Raw genomic sequence first — 24,903 nt, forward strand, 5'->3', positions numbered from 1 at the left:
ATATAAGTACCCAGTATCAGGAATTCAGAATTTTGGTTAAGATTGTATTGGTCCTTTAAAAATTTAAACCCAGAGAAGAGGAAAGGGAAAGTTTGTTTTTTCTCTAGTTTTAATATACTCAACTGAAGTACTCTTAGCTGTAAAACTTCAAAAAACAATTGTGTCTCCCTTTTTTCAATATCACTCTTAAGAAACAATTTTTATTTGTCATTCACAATATTTATAGAGCATTGTGTTAAATCCAGTTGAGAATAAATACAAAGTAAATGTAAGCTATGGTTGAATGTACAATAATCATATAGGTAAGCCAGTTAGAGACCAGTTGTGAGAAATGATAAAAGCTTATGAAAAGCTCAAAGCCTTAGGACTGAAGAGATGGATAATATTTGAATAATTGAGAGTTTAAGACAAATATAGATCATTGAAATTTGGTTTTAGTATGACACTATGAAGCATTTTATAAAACCCATTCCTTTACTTGAATTCTACCAGTAATAACCCATGCATATATATGTATAAATTGTTTAATTAATCCAAGGTATCAAGTATGTTCTAAAGTTGTTATTAATAGACTGGGTTTATATATACACTGTATTTTAATCAAGTCCCCTTTTCACCTATAATGTTTTTTTGTTTGTTTTGTTCATCAGTCTGGCCAGAGACTGGTTTACATTATTATCTTCATCATTTCTCTCCTTGTTTCCTGTATTTACTCTGTTTTTTTCTCACTTCTTTGATTAAAACATTTGATCAATTTTTAATCATTTTTCTAATTTAATAAATGCATTGAGGCAATGTCTTTATCATTTTTTTAAGTATTAAGCAGAGTGTTTGAAATCAAGTTAATTAAGATATAGTTAACATAAAATCATCTTTTTAGTGTGCTGTTTTGAGTTTTGGCAAATTTACCTGTACATTCAACCACCACATTAGTCAATTTATAGAACCTCCATCACCCACAAAAATTTTCTTGTGCCCTTTGTAGTCAACCCCTCTTCTTTAGTCCCTGGCAAGCAATGGTTTGTTTTTTGTCTTTGTAGTTTTGCCTTTTCTAGAGTGTAGTTCATATTATTAATGATGATTAAATATAATCATACCATGTATAGCCTTTTGATTTTGTCTTCTTTCACTTAATATAATACATTCAAGATTCATCTATATTGTTATGTAAGTCATTAACTCATTATGATCAGAGGTCTGTTCCAAATAATTCTGAATCTTTGACACTGAGGCTTATTATGAAGTTTAGGATGTCATCATTTTTCATGATTGTCTCATGTATGCTTATAAATGAGATTGGAAATAGGCTTGATGCAATGAACAACAGGCTGGAAGAAGCAGAGGAATGAATTAGTGACCTAGAAGACAAAATAATGGAAAATTAGGAAGCTAAGCAAAAGAGAGAAAGAAGAATTATGCAACACAAGAATAGACTTGGGGAACTCAGTGGCTCCATCAAACATAATAACATTCATATTATTGGAGCCCCAGAAAAAGAAGAGAGAGAAAAGGGGGCTGAAAATTTATTTCAAGAAAACTTTCCGAATCTGGGGCAGGAAATAGATACTCCAGATCCAGGAGACACAGAGAACTCCCATCAAAATCAACAAAAGCAGGCCAACACCAAAACATATTGTAATTAAATTTGCAAAATTTAAGAAAAATCTTAAAAACAGCAACATAACAGAAGTCTTTAAATTAAAAGGGAAAACCCATAAGGCTAACTAGAGATTTCTCAACAGAAATTGGCAAGTGAGAAAGGAGTGGCATGATATACTCAAAGTGCTGAATGGGGAAAATCTGGGCCAAGAATTCTCTATCCAGCAATGCTATAATTCAGAATACAAGAAGTAAAGAGTTTCCCAGACAAAAACTAACAGAGCTTATGACCACTAAACCAGCCCTGCAAGAAATATTAAAGGGGACTCTTTGAGAGCAAAGGAGACTAAAAGTGATAAAGAGAAGAAGGGCTCAGAGAATATCTCCAGAAGTAATGACAAAACAAGTAATAAAATGGCAATAAATACATATCTATAATAATTACTTTAAAGTAAATAGATTAAATGTTGCAATCAAAAGTTATAGGGTGTCAGAATGGATAAAAAAACAAGACTCATCTATATGCTGCCTACAAGAGACTCTTTTTAGATCTAAAGATACCTGCAGATTGAAAATGAGGGGATGGAGAAACATTTATCATGCAAATGGATGTCAAAAGAAAGCCAGAGTAGCAACTTATATAAGACAAATAGACTCTAAAACAAAGACTGTTGGGGCACCTGGGTAGCTCAGTCAGTTAAGCATCTACCTTCAGCTGAGGTCATGATCCCAGGGTCCTGGGGTTGAGCCACATGTTGGGCTCCTTGTTCAGCAGAGAGTCTGCTTCTCCCTCTGCACCTCCCCCTACTTGTGCTCTCTCACACTCCCTCTCACTCTCTCTGTCTCTCAAATGAATAAATAAAATCTTTAAAAAATTAAATATAAATAAATAAAATAAAGGCTATAAAAAAAGACAAAGAAGGGCATTATATAATCATAAAGGGAACAATCCAACAAGAAGATATAACAATTGTAAATATTTATGTACCCAACATGGGAGCATCCAAATATATAGAACAATTAATAACAAACATAAAGGAACTAATTGATAATAACACAATAATAGTAGGGGACTTTAACATCTCACCTACAACAATGGAAAGATCATCTGAACAAAAAATCAACAAGGAAACAATGACTTTGAATGACACACTGGACCAGATAGACTTAGCAGATATATACAGAATATTCCATCCAGGGGCACCTGGGTGGCTCAGTCAGTTAAGCGTCTGACTTTGGCTCAGGTCATGATCTCAGGGTTCTGGGATGGAGCCCCACATTGGGGCTTCTCCCTTTCCCTCTCCTTTTGCCCCCCCCACCACTCTTGCTCTCTCTGTTTCTCAAATAAATAAATGAAAATCTTTAAAAAATATATTCCATTCCAAAACAGCAGAATACACATTCTTTTCAAGTTCCCTTCAGACATTCTACAAGAAAGATCATATGTTAGACCAGCAAGTCCCAATAAATTTAAGAAGATTGAAATCCTATCAAGCATCTTTTCTGACCACAGTGGTATGAAAATAGATATCAATTACAAGGAAAAATCTGGAAAGAACACAAATATATGAAGGCGAAACAACATGCTACAAAGCAATGAATGGGTCAACCAGGAAATCAAAAAGGAAATGAAAAAATACATGGAAACAAATGAAAATAAAAACACAGCTGTTCAAAACCTTTGGGATGCAGCAAAAGCAGTCCTAAGAAGGGAGTATATAGCAATATAGGTCTACCTCAAGAAGCAAGAAAAATATCAAATATACAACCTAACTTTACACCTAAAGGATCTAGAAAAAGAACAACAAGTGAAGCCTAAAGCCAACAGAAGGAAGGAAATAATAAAGATTAGAGCAGAAATAAATAACACAGAAACTTAAAAAAAAATAGAACAGATCAATGAAACCAGGAACTGGTTCTTTGAAAAAATTAATAAAACTGATAAACCTCTAGCCAGACTTATCAAAAAGAAAAGAGAAAGGACCCAAATAAATAAAATCACAATGAAAGAGAAGAAATAACAACCAATACTACAGAAATACAAACATTATAAGAGAATATTATGAAAAACTATATGCCAACAAATTGGGTAACCTGAAAGAAATGGATACATTCCTAGATAAACTACCAAAACTGAAACAGGAAGAAATAGAAAACTTGAACAGACCAATAAACAGCAAAGAAATTGCATCAGTAATATATATGCTTCATAGGAATGCTCTGTTTTCTGGTGCTGGGTTTTTTATATGCAACTATTGGAAAAGCTTATTAATGGTTTTGTTAAAGTTTTCTACACTCATACTCTCTTTGCGCTAGTACTTGCTTGGAATATCTTTTCCATTCTTTTTTATTTTTATACCACTGAACCACTTGTTTCTAGGTGTGTCCCATCCTGAGCATAATAAAGCTGGGTTCATTTTTCTAATCCCATTTTGTTAGTATATTTCTTTTAAGAAGTTAATTTAATACATTTATGCTTATTATAGTCACAGATACATTTGGACCTATTTTTACCATTTTATTTTGGTTTTATTTTTTCTTTCCTTTTCTCCTTTTTTTCCCTCACTTTGCTGGTTTGGAAGCTACAAATTTACATTTCGATTCTTTTAATTATTACCCATAAATTTTTAATATACATAAATACTATAGTATTTTCTCATGAAATTTAAAAACACTTAGAGTATCCTGTCCCTGAATAATCTCCACATTTTATCTGTCACCTTTCTTAACAATTTTGTTTAGAATTGTAATTCCACCTTTGTGTTTTGTTAATTTTATTTTTAAAGAGACATTAGTTTGATTTCCGTGCTCACAATTATCTCTTATGTCCCATGTCTTTCCACAATGTCCAAGATTTCTTTTGCTATAACGATTAGTTATTTCAGGTTGCCTGGATGGCTCAGTTGGTTAAGGGTCTGCCTTAACCAACTAGGTTAAGTTAGGTTAAGGCTAGGTCATGATCTCAGGGTCCTGGGATTGAGCCCCACATTGGGCTCCCTGATAGCAGGGAGCCTGCTTCTCCTTCTCCTCCCCACTCATGCTCTCTCAAGCTATCTCTGTCACTCGTGTTCTCTGTTGCTATCTCTCTCTCTCTCAAATAAATAAATAAAATCTTTAAAAAAAAAACCAATTTGTTATTTCAACAAACATGTCCAGTGATAACTTAGTTTTTATAGGCCTAAAAATATCTTTATTTTGGCCTCACTACTTAATGGTAGTTTAGCTCATTTTAAATGTTTAGGTTGCACTTATTTTTCCATCAGTACTTTGGAGATATTACTCTAATATCTTCCAGAATCTTTGGATATAGATGAGAAGTCTGCCATTTAATTATTGTTCCTTTACAAGTAATCTTTCTTTCTCTTTCTCTTTCTCTTTCTCTTTCTCTCTCTCTTATGGTATTGAGATTTTCTTACTAACCTTGACCTTTGTACTTGCTCTACGAAAGTTTGAGGTGTGGATTTATTTTCATGTATCTTTCTATAGATTTAATGATTATGATGCTTTTTATCATAGATATCATATTGACCTTTTGTACTGGAAATATCTCAACCATTATACATTCAAACATTGCTTAACTGCCATGCTTCTGTCTCCTATTTCTGAAATTTTTGTTTGGATATATGTTAAAGCATCTATCCCCCATGACTGTTAACTACTTTTTCCCAGTTTTCATCTCTTTGTATCTCACTATCTTATTCTTTTTTTAAAGATTTTACTTTTATTTTTTTTTATTTTGTTTATTTATTTTAGAGAGAGAGAGAGAGAGCACAAGGGGGAGAAGCCAGAGAGCAAGGGAGAGAGAATCTGAGGCAGACTGCTTGATGACGGCAGAGCCCGATGCAGGGCTCAATTCCATGATGCTGAGATCACAACCTGAGCCAGAACCAAGAGTCAGACATTTAACCAAAGGTGCCACCCAGGCACCCCTAAAGATTTTATTTTTAAGTAATCTCTGCACCCAACATGGGATTCGAACTCATAACCCCAAGATCAAGAGTCACAAGCTCTACTGACTGAGCCAGCCAGGTGACCCTCTGACTATCTTATTCTTTGTGAATTTCTCAATCCTGTTTTACAGTTTACTGTCTTTTCTACTATATCCAGTTTAGAATTTCTGGTGTTTATAGGGTTTTCTTTTCCAGTTAATATATTTTTCAAAATATATTAAATATTTAGTATTTATTAATATTAATTAAATATTTTTCAAAAATTTTTGTTGTGTATTTTCATCTACATCTATTCTTTTCTTTTGATTTTTTTCATAGTTTCTTGTTCTTTTTATAGATGCTATTCTTCTATTTCTTTTGAGAATCTTAAAGCCTTAATTTTAAGATGTTTTCGGATTGTTCTGTGTATGTATTTGTTTTGCATATTTCTTTCTTTTTTAAGTTTACACACTCTACTAATTGTTGAGGTTTTGTCTTTCTTGGCTTTAAGTTTTCCTCATGTGCTTTGAAAATTAGTTTGCAGGCTTATCTTGAGGGGAAATTTTTTTCTCTTATCTCATCTTTTTTCACTGACTCAGGGAGGTGGGGGGATGAGGGTGAGGTTGACCTGAGTTTTAAGAGGTAGGCTGTGCTATGGTGAGCGCTGTGAATTGTGTAAGACTGATGAATCACAGACCTGTACCTCTGAAACAAATAGTACATTATATGTTAATAAAAAAAATAAATGGGCACTATCACACATCAAAAAAAAAAAAAAAGAGGTAGGCTTTGTCTACATCCTCTGGCTCTCTGGGTTTATAAAAGCTTTAACTGAGCTTTTTTCCAACTTCTTTTTCAGAGTTGGGGGAATCATACCTCAGTGCAGATTTTATGCAGTGAGACTGGCTGAACTCTTTTGCCAGGTGGTTCTTTTTAATCTCTACTACCGTGTACTGTCAGCCACTGTGCCTCTGACTGATACCAAACCTGGAACCCATGTCAGCTTGCTTACTGCTTTGTGTTCTGTTACATGGGGATTTTTATTTTTAGTACACATATATCTTTTAATTTTTTTCTCTCTGTACTTTATGATACTAAGTATTTGAAACAGACAAGTCTCTAAAATGTATACTCACACTGCCATCTTGACCAGAAGTCCTATTGCCATAGTTTTCACATAAGAATTTGGAAATTAGGGGCCCCTGGGTGGCTCAGTTGGTTAAGCGACTGCCTTCGACTCAGGTCATGATCCTGGAGTCTTGGGATCGAGTCCTGCATTGGGCTCCCTGCTCGGTGGGGAGTCTATTTCTCCCTCTGACTCTCCCCCCTCTCATGCTCTCTCTCTCCCTCTCTCTCATTCTCTCTCTCTAATAAATAAAATCTAAAAAAAAAAAGAATTTGGAAATTAGGTTATAAATCTTTGTCAAACTTACTATCTTTGATATATATGATTCTTTCTGTTGCCTTATTTAATGCACAGTTATGTGCATCCAAAAAAGAATATGAACACCAATTCATATTCCAGGGGTCTGACTTCTAGACTCAAGATGAATGGGTTTAAATCATGGCATTGGTATTTACTTCCTGTGTGACTCAAACTTTCAAAGACTTTTGTTTCCTCATCTGTATTTATGAGTTTGGATCTACGTCGTACACATCTGTAAAGGATTAAATATGGTAATATATAAAACATTAGCGTAATATGTGACTCACAATAAGCTCTCGGTGAATGTTAGCTATTATTTGTACAATGGAGTTGCATTATATTTACATTTAGTTGTAGAAATTCACCTATTCACCTATTATCATTCTCTTTTGTGAAATACATGTAACGTAATATTATATTTAGGTACATACTCTAGTGTATGTGATATATTAATTTGAACTTTGAAATTTAATATAACCAGGGTTTTTAAGCTACCCACACTATATGTTTTTTATTTGATGGGTGATTTAAATTATCTCCAAAGGTATTTTTGACTATTGGATATTTTTACCTTACAGACCAACTTTAAGACTTAACCTTCTCAACAGCTATAACTATCATTAGTTATCTCTAAACTAGTCATGTATGTATTTATGGCAGGCATTGATAATTATATATATATTATATATATATAATATATATATATATATAAAACTGTGTGAAAATAGACAGTTGATCTCAGAATCAGATCTGGGTTCCAGTCTAGCCTCTGCCAATCTCTGGAGGTTGGATCTTTTTTTTTTTTTAAGATTTTATTTATTTATTCTAGAGATAGAAAGAGAGCACGAGCGGCGGGGAAGGAGCAGAGGGAGAGGGACAATGAGATTCTGCACTGAGCGCAGAGCTAGATGTGGGGCTGGATCCCACAACCCTGAGATCATGACCTGAGTCGGATGCTCAACCAACTGAACCACCCAGGTGCCCCTGCAGGTAGGATCTTATCCAATCGCCTCACTTCTCTGAACTTCAGTTTCTTAATTTATAAAACAGAGCTAATAATACCCACATACCAGAGTGTAAAGATGAAATGAAATAAGATATGAGAATTCAGTCTGTACACTGCAAATCACCCTAGAAATATAAGCTATGATTGCTTATCACCATTTATAGCAGCTTTACAGAGCTTCTATGGAAAGCAGGTAACCCTGAGCCTGGAAAGTTTGTATCACTTACAAATCATTCTGTACTTTCTACAATAAGGAAACATTCTCAGTGAGGGTTCTATGAAGAATGATTCTTCCGGGATGGCAGTGAAGTAGATATAGATTATCTAGAATTTGTATTTGACAGTTTAACTGCTGAGACCAAGATTTTAGAATCCTTTGCTCTTTCAAACACAGCATACAATATTTAGTTCTTAGCAATTTGAAACTGAAATAAAGGAATTCTAATTTTAGTTCTGAAGTCAGTTGAGCAAGTTTTTCCTTCCCTATTCAGATAAAATTAATACGTATCTTTAGCGGACTGTGCTGAACAAATCTAGGAACTAAGCTGCTTATCCTTAGTTGATGGCTCTTTGTAAGTCACAATAAATGTGTTCTCCACCTAAGTCCCCAATACAGATTTCCCCTTCCTTCGTCAGATCACATGTAGCAAAAACTACTCTAGGTAGAACAAGCTTTGTTCTTGCTAGAGCCAGGAGAAAGGTTAAAGTAAAATTGCTGCTTCTGGGAGCAAAGCAAAAGGTTAGCACATAAACTTACAGCTCCACTCAGCTGCCTATAATCCCTTTCTTTCTTAACTGTCTTCTTAACTTTTCACATATGGTTCAAAACTCAAATCAATAGTAAAAAGAACTCACCGAGAATCTTGCTTCCACCCTGTCTCCATCTTCTCCTGCCACCAGCCCATTCTGGTCAAATCTATTAACTAGTTTCTTGTGTACTCTTTTGTGTTTGTTTGTACACACAACATACTAACACAGATAGATACAGATACATTCTCACCTTTCTTACACAAATTGTAGCATACAATATATTTTGTTTTGTACTTTGCTTTTTTTTTTTTTTTTTTTTTTTTTGCTGAACAACTTATCTTGGAGTTCTAGGGGACTTTTTGTTTGTTGTTTTTGTTTAATATTCTTTATTCCTGTTTAGAGCCACATGGTTTTCCATTGGAAGTATGTCATAGTTTATTTAATCAGCCCCTTGTGAAGGAACATTTGAGTTACTTTCAATCTTTGGTGGTATAAACACTGCTACAGTGAAAAAATTGAGTATTATTGTTTTGTGCATGTGTAGGATATCTGTAGGTTAAATTTCCAAAGCAGGATTACTGGGTCAAAGAGTTAATATGTTAAAAAAAAAAATCTTTATTGTTTCAACCATCTCAGAGCAACAGAGAGTGGGGGCACTAGGGATAGAGCCAGTTTCAAATTGTGCAGGCAGACCTGGATTTGGCCTGGGCTTCATTATTCCATTGCCATGTGGCTTTAGGCAAGTCACTTCCCCTCTCATGGGGCCTTGGTGTGTACTCTCCTGCAAATATTGGAGACCAGTGTGTATGTTAATTGGGTAATTATAAAATCAGATGAGATAGTGGATGGGAACTGTCAGCACTGCCCACCTTTAAGGTGCTGTAATTATTAACCTGAAAGTGGCCACAGCCCTGTTACTAGGTTATACTAGTATAGTAGGCTCACTTGCTCTTTTAAAAAATTATTATACAGTAAAACTGACTTCTTTGTTTTGATGTACCAGTCTATAAATTTTAACACATTCATAGATTTGCATAACCATCACCATACCAGAATATAAAATAGCAAATGCATTTTTAATTTTAATAAGTATTGGCTAGTTACTCTCCATAAAGATTGTACACCCACACTGGACTCTCCCCAACAGTATATGAGTGACTTCTTCTCACAGCTTTGGCAAAAGGTAGAGTCAATTGTCTATTTGCTCTCATTGTTTGTTTGTTGTTACAGCATTTCCCATGCAGAGACATAAGCATTAGACTAGGGCTAGAGCAGCTGTCTGGTCCTTCTTCCCTTGATTAAAGTTGCTTAAGCCTAAAATCTGAAGCTTAAAAAGAAAAATAAATACTAAACAGAGGCCTCGTATTTTAATCACATTTTAAAGCAGCTACTTTTCCCATCTGCTCCTGAAACAAATAGCTCAGTTTACAGCACTCTGTCATTCTGAATAACTAAGGGATAACTGAAAGAAAACAAAAAAAAGAAGCCTAGATTGTAGTTGTGTATCTTTGAGATTGTAATTGTTCTTCACTAAATGTTCACAAGTCTGAATGCATACTTAACTTCTCTTTTCTGCTTCCTATCCAATGCCAAGACATTTGGAAATAAAAGCATGATTAAGAAGATCTTAAAATTTTCTATTTCCATTTGTAAACTTACTAAAAGAAAGAATGATATTAATAGGATTGATATGAGAAAATTGGACTAAAGTATTTGAAACATTTTCTTGACTATAAATGTAAATCAACTATACATAACCAAAATAGCATTACTTTATTCTAGATTTGCAAAACCACTGGCCTACAAGTCAGATTCAGCAAGCAGACTTATGTCATTTGTGTCACATAATCTTTCAAAATTAGGGAATTTTACATTAAAATTCACATCTGACATTGCTTGTATAATCAGAATATCTGGCCACAATCACCCATATTATCGTATGGCAACTGTTAATTGGTATATGTCCTCTATCTGATTCACTACATTTTTATACCTGGCCACTTCACTCATTTTTTTCCCACTTATTCTTCTGAATACTATATACTTCAGTTAAAGTTTTAATTGTTTAAACATCAGCCAACACTTATTTCTATTATCCATATTCTCAAGTTTCCATATAGTATGTACCAATAGTATTTCAATAAAAAAGTAGTTATTATGATTAAAGTATTTGTTCTTACAGACATGAAATCTGACATTTTATTTAACAGTGGGACTATTTAACATAGTTTTTTTTCTCCTCTAAATAAATGAATATATTTTCCTATCATCTTGGAAAATTATCATTGATTTTTGTCACTTTCCAAATGATCCTTGCTTTTCATGTGATAGTTTGATTATTCCATATCCATGTCATTTGACTTTTCATATATATATCTTTAAAAAGACTTAGTTGCTGAGAAATATTATGGCAAGGTTAATCAGAGTTATGATCATACTTCTTCTGTATTTCGATCCCTAAGCTGATGAGCTGACTTACCATATAACTTTTCATTGATTTTAATCTCCCAGACTTTGCAGACCTCTGTTTATTTAGGTGAGCTTTAGTTACTTTGTTCATCCAGTACCCTATATTCTGCATTGAAATCTCTCATGGTATAAACAAAGATTGAGGATGATCATTACTTTCTTTGTTAACACGGTACTAGAACTATGGATAATCTATTTGTTCATTTTTAAGAATCAAAATTCTTTTTATGACTGTCCTCTATTATTATTGTTGCTGTCTAAGAATAATTAATACCAGGACAAGGAATCTAAATGAAGTAGAAACGAAAGATGTGTAGTAAGTAGTAGGAGCATGGGAGTAGAAAGGGAAGGTTTAGTGGGACTTTATTATGAAAAGTGTTAAACCAAAGGCTATTTAAATACAGGTTATAATTTTAACTGTAGGAATAATGAAAATCAATAAAGAATGAATGACATTTTAATTTTCTTTTTTGTTATTTCTAACACAGGTGATAACACAATATAACATCCAACTCTTAATGTTTAACTTTCTAGGATGATTTTAAAGAGGATTCTTTTTTGTAAAAATATTCAGGGTCTTTTTTTGTTTGTTTTTTCAATATTCCCAAGAGTCTCCCCAATCTTTGATATTCAAATTATTCTCCTTTGGAGCCCCTGTTGAGTCATAATCCTTGCTGATTTTCTCTATTTCACTTCTTAACTGTTCCAACTGGCTTTATGTACAATTTGAATAGTACTCAAATACCACTTTCGCTAGCCTTATGAAATCCTGCATTTTTCCTTGATATTTACTTTGAGTCAATTTATATTATATTATGGTCAATTTCATTATATTATTTATAGCCATAAATAGAATCCTAAAAGAATAGACACATTTGCAACATCCAATGATGAAGGAAAGACCAACTAATAAAACTTTTATCATAATAGGTAAAGACAGGCTTTTTAGTGTTGAGGAGGGAAGAATAATTGAGTAAGAACAATTAATGAGTGATGTATAAATTAATCAGTATTTTATGATATGAGAACTTTTGTTTGCATGATGAATATTCAGATAATGGGAACTCTCTGTTTTGTCTTTTGTATTCAGATATAGAACAGTGGCTGGGCAAATTCTGGGTGGCAAATTCTGAAGCTTTTCAAGTTTAATGTAAAAGCTTCCCCATCTTAAAAAAACTCATCAACTGTTTCTTAAAAGTACCATAAAAATGTGTTTTGTGTGTGTGCACATGTGTGTGTAAACATCAGACATTGCATAAAAGTGAATTGATTTCTTCAAAGTAGTAAGATGGAAATTCATCCAGAGCATTGACTAAACTGGGCCATCAGTGTTGATAGTGATATTTATTTAACATAAATAATATTCTAATTCCCAAGAAAGGTATTTTTCTGTGTATTAGATATTAGACTAAAGAATGCAGTGCCAGTCAACTCACTATTACATTATAATAGATACCCCAAGCACAAATCCATACCAAGGAAAAGAAAGCCCTGATGACTGGACTAGATGAACCACAGGTACAATTAACCACTCCCTGCAGGGGTGAATTCAATACCATCTATCACAAGCTAATTTGTTAGAAGTGAGTCTTGAAGTAGAAATAATGAAAAGAGAAAAAACAGTAATCTAGAAATGAAAGCTATTAATGCGCATATTAATGGTTAAATGTTAGAAACATTAATTAAACATCAGAATTTTTAAAATTCTGACATTTATTGTTTAAAGACTTTTGAATGATGTTAAGACAAAAACTTTTCTAGGTTTCCTATATATGTACTAAGTTCTGTGGTTAGAAAATAAATCTCATCCTAACTTGAAGTGATTTCTCTCTCCTCTGAACTTCTAGAAGCTTCGTTTTCCATGTTGCTTTTGGTTTTGATTTAAATTTTGTTAACATATAGTGCAATATTGGTTTCTAGAGTAGAATTTAGTGGTTAGTCACTTACATAAACACCCACATGTTGCTTTTTTGACAAATAATTTTGTACCAACCTTGAGACCTTATGCTATTTTCTGAAATTTATTTAAGTCTCATATTGTTATTGAACTATTTTTGTGCTTATATCTTTCCATCACATTCTCCCACTTCTACTACAGTGCCTTGTAGACGTGGCCAAAATATTTATTTGATCTGACTGATACAAACACATTCTTTTCCAGAATAAGAAAAATTACCTTGACTCTTATGTAAGGTATGGTACATTAATCTCATAAAACTATGCAAAACCTTTTTTTGTTTGTTTGTTTTATGTTTTTGTTTTCTTTTGTTTTTTGTTTGTTTGTTTTTCTCCCAATACTTAATTTAAATTCAAGTTAGTTAGCATATAGTGCAGTATTGGTTTCAGGAGTAGAATGTAGTGATTCATCACTTACATATATCATCCCAACAAGTGCCCTCCTTAATACCTATCATCCATTTAGACACACACACCCCCAACCCCTCCATCAACCCTCAGTTTGTTCTCTATAATTAAGAGACTCTTAGGGTTTGACTCCCTTTCTCATTTTATCTTATTTTATTTTTCTTTCCCTTCCCCTGTGTTCATCTGTTTTGTTTCTTAAATTCCACATGAGTGAAATCATATGGTATCTTTCTGTCACTGACTTATTTCGCTTAGCATAATATTCTTTAGTTCTATCCATGTCGTTGCAGATGGCAAGATTTCATTCTTTTTTATGGCTGAGTAATATAAACACATCTTCTTTATCCATTCATCTGTCGATGGATATTTGGACTCTTTCCATAATTTGGCTATTGTTAATAGGGTTGCTATAAACACTGGACTGTATGTGCCTGCCCCTTCAAATCAGTATTTTTGTATCCTTTGGATAAATACCTACTAGTGCAATTGCTGGGTCATAGGGTAGCTCTCTTTTTAACTTTTTGAGGAACCTCCATACTGTTTTTCAGAGTGGCTGCACCAGTTTGCATTCCCACCAACAGTGTAAAAGTGTTCCCCTTTCTCTGCATCCTCACCAACATTGTTTCCTGAGTTGTTAATTTTAGCCATTCTGACAGGTGTGAGGTGGTACTTCATTGTGGTTTTGATTTGTATTTCCCTGATGATGAGTGATGTTGAGAATTTTTTCATGTGTCTGTTGGCCATTCGTATGTCTTCTTTGGAGAAATGTCTGTTCATGTCTTCTGCCCATTTCTTAACTGGATTATTTAATTTTGGGGTGTTGAGTTTGATAAGTTCTTTATAGATTTTGGATACTAGACCCATATCTGATATGTCATTCACAAATAACTTCTCCCATTCTGTAGGTTGCCTTTAGTTTTGTTGATTGTTTCCTTTGCTGTTATGTAAAACCTTTATAGCAAATATTAATATTACCCCCATCACTAAACTTCTAATGAGTTCTTCTTCCAATATAGGTTGTAAGTAGTATTTGAGATTCATGCTCTAAATACTTTTAAAGATGGGCGCCTGGGTGGCTCAGTCGTTAAGCGTCTGCCTTCGGCTCAGGTCATGATCCCAGAGTCTTGGGATCGAGTCCCACATCGGGCTCCCTGCTCGGCAGGAAGCCCGCTTCTCCCTCTCCCACTCCCCCTGCTTGTGTTCCTGCTCTCGCTATCTGTCAAATAAATAAATAAATAAATCTTTAAAAAAATAAAAATAAATAAATACTTTTAAAGATGATAATGCTCATGAAAATGAGGTATGTTTGTGAAGGTCTGTAGAAGCAGGAACAATTGAACCTTGAACAAATGGATTTGAACTGCATGGGTCCACTTACATGCAGATTGTTTCTGATATAGTACAGTACTGTAAATGTATTTTCTCTTCCTTATGATTTCCTTGGTAACATTCTCTTTTATCTAGCTTACTTTATTGTAAGAATTCAGTATATAATATACATGAAATACAAAATATGTATTAATTGACTTTATGTTATCTGTAAGGCTTCAAGTCAACAATAAGCTATTAGTAAAGTTTTTTGGGAGTCAGAAGTTATAAATGGATATTCAACTATGCAGGGAGTCAGTACCCCTGACCCTCATGTTGTTCAAGGGTCAACTGTATTTTTTTACACTGCTGGTAGATGTAAATTGGTACAACTCTTAGAAAGTAGTTAAGATATATATGTATACCAGAAGCCTGAAGATATTATTATCCTTGACCCAATTTCTAAAAATCATTCCAAAGAAGTGTAGAAAAAGCCTTATCCCAAGGAAATTTGCAAGATTTTTTATAATAATTAAATTTGGAAAGAATCAAAATGATAAAGAGTAGTGAATGGTAATCAGCAAATTACAGGGCAATATTATGATATTATTACACATAATATTTGCAAAGACTGTTGACACATGGGCTTTTTTGTTAAAAATGCATAAAATTTAGGTACAGTATTATCAGTGCTTTATAAGAAAAAGCATAGGTAAAATTCTGGAAGAAGATATGCAGAAATCAACAGTTTAACAGTGAGTTGTGTTTGAGTGATAGAACTGTTTTCATTCTTAGACTTCACTTGTATTCTCTAATAATCCTATAAAATAATATACAGTTGTATATGAGTATCTGTTTGTCATAGCTCCATTTGGAAAGTTTATTTTCCACCTTTGAATTTCCTTAGCATTCTTGTTGAAAACAATTGACCATAAAATATGAGGGTTTGTTTTTGGATTTTCAAGTGGATTCCATTGATCTATGTCTATCTTTATGCCAGTACCACACTGTCTTAATTACTGCAGTTTTGTGATGATTACTATAAGGAATTAAGTTCTCCAACTTTGTCCTTCTTTTTCAAGGTTGTTTGTCCTGGCTATTCTGGGTCCCTTCAATCCCCAAAAAACTTTTATGTTCAGCTTGTCAATTTCTACAAAGAAGCCAGCTGTGATTTTGATAGAGATTGAATTTACTCTAAAGATCAATTTGGGGAATGTTGCCTCTTAACAGTATTAAGGCTCATGTTCATCCATGAACATGACATGTATTTCCATTTAGTTAAGTCTTAATTCTCTTCAATAATCTTTTGTAGTTTTTAGAATGTAATTTTATACTTCTTTTGCTAAATATATTCCTAAATATTTTATTCCTCTGATACAATTTTAAATGGAATTGTTTCTTAATGTCATTTCATATTGTTCATTGTTAATGTAGAGTAAGTGACTGATTTTTTAAATTGATCTTGTCCTGCAACTTTGCTGAACTCATTTATAAATTTTTATAGTTTCTTAGAGAATTCCTTTGGATTTTCTACATATAAGACCATATCATCTGAAATAGAGATAGTTTTACTTATGCCTAATCTAGATGCCTTATATTTCATTTTCTTACCTAGTTTCCTGGCTAGAACCTCCAGTACAATGTTGAATAGAAGTGTTAGAGTGGATATCCTTTGTCTTTTTCCTAATACAGGAAGAAAGCACTCATTGTTACACTGTTAATTATGATATGAGCTGTGGGTTATTAATAGATGCTTTTTATTGTTTGCAGAAGCTCCCTTCTCTAATTCTAATTTGTAGAGTATTTTTTAAAAGATTTTATTTATTTATTTGAAAGGGAGATAGCAGGAGAGAGTATGGGGGGGCAGGGAGAAGGAGAAGCAGGCTCCCCACTGAGCAGAGAGCCCTACACAGGGCTTGATCCCAGGACCCCAAGATCATGACCTGAGCTGAAGGCAGACACTTAACCAACTAAGCCACCCAGACACCCATAGTTTGTAGCGTATTTTTATCATCAAGAGGTGTTGGATTTTGTCAAATGCTTATTCTGTGTCTGTTGACATAATGACATGTGCTTTGTCTTTATTCTACTGATATAGTATATTAAATTAATTGATTTTGGATGTTGAACCAACCTTACATTCCTGGGATAAATTCCACATGGTCATGGTGTATGATCCTTTCTATATGTTGCTAGATTTGGTTTCCTGCTACTTAATTGAGGATGTTTGTGTCTATATTCATAAGAGAGATTGATCTGTAGTTTTCATTTCTTGTGATATCATTGTCTAATTTTTATCAGAGTAATAATGGCTTCAGAATGAGATGAGAAATGCTCTCTCCTCTTCTACTTTTTAGAAGAGTTTGTAAAGAATTAGTATAAACTCTTCTTTAAACGCTTGGCAGAAATCACCAGTGAAGCCATCTGGGCCTAGGCTTTTACTTGTGAGAAGTGTTTTGTTTTAGATTTAATTTTTTTAGAGCAGTTTTAGGTTCACATCACAGCAAATTGAAGGGAAAATACAGAAATTTCCCAAATACCTCCTGCTCCTATATATGCATATGCTCCCCCATTACCAACGTCCCCCACCAGAATTGTACATTTGTTATAACTGATAAACTTACATTGATATATTATGGGAAGTTTTTATTTGTTTTTATTTTTTTAAAGATTTTATTTATTTATTTGACAGAGAGAGACACAGCAAGAGAGGGAACACACACAGGGGGAGTGGGAGAGGAAGAAACAGGCTTCCCGCTGAGCAGCGAGCCAATGTGGGGCTCAATCCCAGGACCCTGGGATCATGACCAGAGCCGAAGGCAGATGCTTAACAACTGAGCCACCCGGGCACCCCTGTGGGAAGTTTTTAAATTGCTAATTCAATCTCTACTTGCTGTAGAACTATTCAGATTTTCTATTTCTAATTTTCTTTTTAAGATTTATTTATTTGACAGAGAGTGACACGGCAAGAGAGGGAACACAAGCAGGGGGAGTAGGAGAGGGAGAAGCAGGCTTCCCGCAAACAGGGAGCCTGATGTGGAGCTCGATCCCGGGACCCTGGGACCATAACCTGAGCCGAAGGCAGACGCTTAACGACTGAGCCTCTCAGGCACCCTGATTTTCTATTTCTTCTTGAGTCAGTTTATTTCTTCTTGAAATAAGTTTATGTCTCTTCAGAATTTGTCCATTTCATCTAAGTTATCTAATTTTTTGACTTTGTATTCCCTTATACTCTTTTTTTCTGCAGGTCAGTAATAATGTCTTCTCCTTCATTTCCACCATGATAATTTGAGTCTTCTCTCTATTTTGTTGATTATTCTAGCTAAAGGCTTGACAATTTTGCTGATCTTTTCAAAAAACCAAATTTTAGTTTCATTGATTTTTCTCTATTTTGTCCATACTCCATTTCATTTATTTCCACTCTCATTTTTATTTTTTAGTATAGTTTCTTTTTTTTTAAGATTTTATTTATTTATTTGACAGAGAGAGAGAGAGCAAGCACATGCAGAGGGAGCTGCAGAGAAAGAGGGAGAAGCAAGCTCCCCACTGAGTGGGACCTTGGGATCATGACCTGAGCCGAAGGCAGACGCTTAACTGACTGAGCCACCCAGATACCCCTAGTTTCTTTTGTTGTTCCATTGTCTTAAGGTAGAAGTTTAGGTTATCGATTTGAGATCTTTCTTCTTTTTTAATACTGATGCTTATAGTTATAATTTCCCTCAAAGCATAGCTTTATCTTCATCTCATATGTTTTGGTATGTTGTATCTTATTTTAATTCATCCTAAAATATTTTCTAATATCCCTTTTGATTTCTACTTTGACCCACTGGTTATTGAGGAATGTGTTGTTTAATATCTACATGTTTTTTAATTTACCAATTTTTCCTGTTTTTCATTTCTAATTTCATTCCATTATGATTAGAGAACATACTTTGTACAATTTCAGTTCTTTTAAGTTTATTGAAGATTTTTTATTCTCTAGATATGGTCTATCCTGGAGACTATTTCATGCACACTTCAGGAAGTTTCCAGCTGTTGTTTCTTTGAATATTTTTTCAAGTCCTTTTTCCTTCTCCTTCTGTTACTCCCAATTAGGCATATGTTGGTGTGTTTGGTGGTGTCCCACATTTCTCTGAGGCTCTATTAATTTCTCTTTATTTTTTTCTCTATTCTTGAGAGTACAAAATCTCTGTTGATCTATCTTCACATTGATTTATTTTTTTTCTTCTGCCGGTTCAAGTCTATTGAGTCCCTGTACTGAATTTTTCATTTCAATCATTATGTTTTCAACTCTGGAATTTCCATTTGGTTCTTTTTTAATAATTTCTATCTATTAATATTCTATATCTGTTGAAATGTTGTCATCATACTTTGCTTTGGTTCTTTGAACATATTACATATTTTACTTGCTCCTTTGAAGTCTTTATTAGGTATGACATCTGGGCTCGCTCACAAGTTAGTTTCTATTCACTTTTTTTTCCCTGTGTTTGGGTCATACTTTAATGTTTTTTGCATGTCTTATAGTTTTTTTGTTGTTGAAAACTTGACATTTTCAATAGCATATCAACTCTAGGTACTGATCCTCTCTTCCAGGACTTTTTGTTTTTGTTTGCTTGTTTATTTGTTTAATTATATAGCAAGACTATTTTAGTGAGGTCTGTTTCCCCCATTGTATCAAGCGTCTGATAATACTCCTGTAAGGGTTTGGATTTGTCCATGCACATGGTCACCATGTAGTAACAGTATTTATAGCAGAGCTCTTTTTGACTGTCTTTCTTGATCTTTGTTATGCTGTCTGCCTCTGTTGGTGTCTCACACCACACATCTGTTGAGCTTCACCAATTGCCAATGGAATGCTCTATTGTTTTTGATAAGGTTTAAGGACACAAATTACTCCATAGTCTGATCCAATTAAATTCTGACCCCTTTGCTTCAGTAGGTTTTTGAGGCCATTCTTTGAAGTTTGTTCTTACCCCAGAAGGACTCTTCTTAGCTGTCTCTTTCCTTGGTTCTCTCTGGTAAAAAATCCCATTTTCCTGGGGTATGTTTTGTTTTGTTTTGTTTGATAACTGATAAATCCAGTCATTTCTAATTCTTTACTGATGTGGCCTGCCATTTATCTTGTTTCTCGTGGAGAGTTATGAGCCTCCTCTTACTTTCTTACCTGTTTCAAGAGCACCCTTAATCTTGAACTTTTCTATACTGTGTTCTAAATAAAATTACTTATTTTGGAGAGAGCTTTAAAACTCTGTTTTCGGGGCGCCTGGGTGGCTCAGTTGGTTAAGCGACTGCCTTCGGCTCAGGTCATGATCCTGGAGTCCCGGGATCGAGTCCCGCATTGGGCTCCCTGCTCAGCAGGGAGTCTGCTTCTCCCTCTGACCCTCCTCCCTCTCATGCTCTCTGTCTCTCATTCACTCTCTCAAATAAATAAATAAAATCTTTAAAATAAAATAAAATAAAATAAAACTCTGTTTTCATGGCCTGCATCTATCCCTGGGCAAAATCTCTGAGCCACTGGCTCTGAAGCTAAGGACAGGGACGGTGGCCCACTTTTTTTGGAGTGACACCCCTGTTTTATGAGTAGGGCAACTGGTGGAACAGTAGTCTCTGATCTTCTTGGCTTACCCCTCCTGGTGTGGAACTTCTACCCTAAAACTGAGCTGGGGCAAGGGTGATTGGGGCCACTTGTTCTCAGCCCTCCTCACCTGGAGTAAAACCTCTGCTCTATAAGTAAGGACTAATTACAGTTGCAAAAGGTTGTTCGTTTGCCCTTAGGATGATTTCTAGAAATTTTAAATGATTGTGCTTTTATAATTTTTCTGGTTTTGATTGTTTCTCTGGTAAGCTCCTTACTCCTCATCCATTCCAGAAGTGGATCTGGGCCATTAACTTTTGGATGGTATCCCATCAACGTTTCTGTTGATCTCAGAAGGATCTTTGTTACTGTGTGATTTATCATTTATCAATCTATTGGTGGGGCGCCTCGGAGGCTCAGTCGTTAAGCATCTGCCTGCTCAGGTCAGGATCCCAGGGTCCTGGGATCAAACCCCGCATCGGGCTCCCTGCTCTGCGGGAAGCCTGCTTCTCCCTCTGCCTCTCCTCCTGCTTGTGTTCCCTCTGTCGCTGTGTCTCTCCCTGTTAAATAAATAAATAAATAAATAAATAAATAAATAAATAAATAAATAAATAAAATCTTTTTAAAAAAATCTATTGGTTTTACCTCCAAAAATCAGCGTCATCATGGCACAAACCACTTTGTACACTACAGGGCAATGAATTATAGCATCCCTAAATGTCAATAATACATTTTTAGACTTAAAATCAACATGTGGGAATAGGTGCAACCTAACATAAGGTCATCTGTTTATATAGATGATACTCTGTGGGTCATCTGCAAGGAAAGGGAATAAGTAATTCTGTGTCATAGCCAGTCTCAGTTTTTATCATGTTATTGCCTCCATCCATACCAGTGTGACAAAGCAAGGATAGGGAAACTTTCTCTTTCTCTGATAGAAGACTATCCCCCAGTTAAACCAAACTACACTAATACCGGCTGGGTTCTCCTTCCTTCTACAGCAACCATGCTCTTCCCAGAGCGTCCCTGGCAAAAGGTGATCTTGGCTTGTCCTCTGTTTAAAGAACTTTGTCTAAGGTTCAGAATTTTAAGTGTCCTAATATTTAAAAGCTTAACTCCAGAAAGTTAAAGAATTTTAGGAGTTCTTACTTATCCCCTTCCAAACTCCATTGACTAATCATCTACTCTCGTTCACCCACCAAAACTGGAGAAAACATCTTCTGGTTCTATTGCTTGACTAAACTTTCAGACACCTACATATAAGATATATAAAATTTCAGGGTTTTTTATAAAAAAAAAAAATTTCAGGGTTTTTAAAAAGTTTTTATTTATTTATTTTAGAGAGAGAGAGAGCATTGGGGGAGGGCCAGGTTACATAGAAATAGCCTGAGATTCTTGAACAGGGGAGAGAATCTCAAGCAGACTCTATGCTGAGTGCAGAGCCTGCTGCAGGGCTCAGTCCCATGACCCTGAGATCACAACCTGAGCCGAAACCAAGAGTCAGACACTCAACTGACTGTGCCACCCAGGTGCCCCTATAAAATCCCACTTTTATTCCATTTTCTTAGGGATATTTTTCTTTTCTGTTTATTAACTGATGTGCAGTCATTTCCTATTATTTACTGAAGTATTTGTTATATTGTATTTCTCCCACATGCAGGATTAATAAGTTTCTATATTGTATCATTCCTATCTTCAAAAATGTCTGAATGTCTCATGGCCTGTGAAACAAACCTCATAATCTTCCCTTTCTTGCCTCACCTCTGATCTTCTGCCTGTGTTCCACTCATACTGGACCAACAACTTACTACTTTCTCTAAACATACCATTTATTTCACATGTCCATGCTTTTGATATCAGAAATGCTTAACCAAGTGATTGCAACAATCTTCTGATAATTATGTCAGGTACCAGAGCCTCAGTCAACTCCTATTGTATCAGAATTTTTATGTGTGATGATTTATTTAAAAGCTTCTCAGTTGATTCTAAAGCTACTTAAGAACGATTGCTATAATCTTTTCTTTCCCTGCAGTATCCTCCCTATCACTTGCTTTCACTTTGTCTGACAAAATCTTGCTCAACAAAAACCAAAAAAGAGAGAGGAGGAAAAAGAGAGTAAGAGAGAGAGAGCGAGAGATCCAACTAAAATACTACTTTCCCGAAAAATTTTCCTCATTTCTATCTCCATTTTTAATCTAGGGGATATTTGTTGTTGTTCTTGACAAATTAATATCAGAGCCCTCTTTCTGTGTTTACGGGGTCCCTTGGCTTCTGAATTAAAGAGAGTTCCTACTTTAGAGGCTCAAAATGTCAACTACTTACTTTTCCAGCCTCCCTCACACATGAGTCTAAGCAAGACTTCACCAATTCAGACATGTACACCACAGTCTTTGAAGCAAGAACTAGAGACATGAGAAAACAGGCCCTAGACTGCATTTTTAGAGAAGGTAAACATGTAGCAATGGGCAGCTACTTCCAGTTTCCGAATACAATAGAAGTTATTCTAGTGGCAGCATCTAGCTTGCAGCTTCTAAGCAGAAGCATTATACACTGCGGCCCCTTTTCCTGGCCTGGTAGCCTCCAAATCTGATTCTACAGCTTCCTGGAGAATTCTGCGAGATCCTTCCTATCTTTTAATAAATTTATTTTCTGCTGAGATTACATCAAGTTGGTTTCTATCACTGGTAACTAAGATACAGAGACACTTACTAAAAAAATCACCTTTCTATAGCCCCCACACCACTTCATTCACAGGCCAAATGGGAATAAATCATACTGTCTTATTGTTAATTGCCAGTAGAATATGGGTTAACTGTCAAAAGGGAAGGAAAGAACATTCTAGGCAGAAGGCCTAGCAGGAAGCCATGTGTCTGGAAGAAACATAGAAAATACCAAGACCTAAAGGGACCCTTTGCCTAAAAGATAAAATTTTCTACAAAGAAGATTGTAGAAAATTAGTGAGAGGTGTCAATGAATAGAAAGCTGTTAGAGGAATTAAATAACTGGATCACAGTAGCTCTACAAGACCATATGAAGACATTTTAATTTTTAGTAAGTTCAATAACAGTGTAAAGCTATTGAGGTATTTTAAATGGCAGATGTTATGCTCAGATTTGTATTTTGAAAAAACCTCCTCTGTGGCATGAATAATAAATTGGAGGTGGGGAAATGCTGGTGATTTTACTTGGATTTGAGTTTTGCTCATAATATTTAGAGGTCTGTATTTTTCCAAGCTGATCACTGCGTTCTGGCCATGTCCTCCTACTCATCCTAAATTTTTTCTGTTGGGGGATTCCAAGGTGAAGACCTCTCCTCTCTCACCTTTCAGTCCTTTAATCTTTGAAGATATGCAGAACAGGCTAGGGCAATATTTTTTCCATGTTTCTTACTGTTATTAGTAACAGTTGCTAATGAAGAGACTCTAATTTTTATCACGTCCATTTAATTTCACATAGATCTATAACTCACATTGGATTCTTTTGATATCCAGGTATTTAAGCAGTTCTGGGTTTGTTTGTTTGTTTGTTTGTTTGTTTGTTTGTTTGTTTGAAGAGTTGGAGTAGCTTTCATCTTATTCTTTTAAAACTAAAACTGAAAACCAAAAAAGGATATACCACACCAAAACATATGCTAATAATGCCTTTATATTATATTATTTTATATATTATATATATACATATTAATGTCTTTTTTCAAGAGCTATTCAAAACAAAAATTAAGTTTGAAGATACTATTTGTATTTTTATTTGGTCTCAGAGAGTCAAATAATGATTGCAGATGGCCAGATTGCAGATGACCAGCCAAATAATTAGAGCTGCTACTGATTTTTGTAAGTATGACCTTCTGAATTTTAGTAAATCCCCCAAATCATTACAAAAGGCATTCAGTGGTAAATCAGACAATTTGGTTTTTTGTTCATTAGTATAGTCAAAGGCCTTTAATTTCTGAATTCCAGAGAATCTTTCTAAGCATACTTAAAAAGCAATATCCCAAACAAAGGCAAGGCATGTGGTGGCTAATATATGCAAAGTTGGTAGGAACAAGACTGTAAGGCACCCATGGGACCAACTATGTGTGTTGCAGCAGAACAACAGGAGGGGCAAGGACAGGAATCAGAGGTCCAAGGCAAGGACAAGAGCTTTCCAAATTCCAGACTGTTACCGTAATAAGTGGTTTGTTAATCTTATTTGTCCACATTATTTCTTGGTTATTTTAACTAACAAAGGAGATTGTAGAATTTGATTAAGAAAAATAAAAGCATATATTCTTTGTCCAAAGTATATTTAAGGAAACTTAGGTTGACCCATATGAAATTGTCATTTCTGCTAGTCAGAAATGATTGAATATGGGCAATTTCGTTTGGTTCAACCTAATAAAACCTATCAATGCACTGTGACATACCACAACATACAGCATATCATTGAGTTTGCTCATTCTGAATAGATTTGAATACATTTTTTCTCCATTTTTTGTTATC

At 34.7% G+C, this 24,903-nt stretch overlaps 1 protein-coding gene and 1 pseudogene across 12 annotated transcripts in view; one reads left to right on the forward strand and one right to left on the reverse strand.

Annotated features, from left to right (window-relative positions):
* Positions 1–24,903, forward strand: part of MBD5 (methyl-CpG binding domain protein 5) — a 440,770-nt gene that overhangs the window by 262,901 nt on the left and 152,966 nt on the right. The window contains exon 1 of one of the 12 annotated variants that reach the window (XM_064586496.1): positions 7,800–7,944. The exons of 10 other annotated variants lie outside the window; for them this stretch is intronic. The gene's annotated coding sequence lies outside the window, so the exon portion shown is untranslated. Of the gene's footprint in view, positions 1–7,799; positions 7,945–24,183; positions 24,256–24,903 lie in introns of those variants that run through there. One more of the 12 variants, XM_064586497.1, reaches the window with a different exon arrangement.
* LOC123839132 (prefoldin subunit 5-like) overlaps positions 1–24,903 on the reverse strand; it is a 101,402-nt pseudogene that overhangs the window by 56,093 nt on the left and 20,406 nt on the right.

Source organism: Mirounga angustirostris, unplaced genomic scaffold, assembly GCF_029215605.1.
Source record: "Mirounga angustirostris isolate CCGP_5_RB_7025 unplaced genomic scaffold, mMirAng1.0.hap1 SCAF_3, whole genome shotgun sequence".
NCBI lineage: Eukaryota > Metazoa > Chordata > Mammalia > Carnivora > Phocidae > Mirounga > Mirounga angustirostris.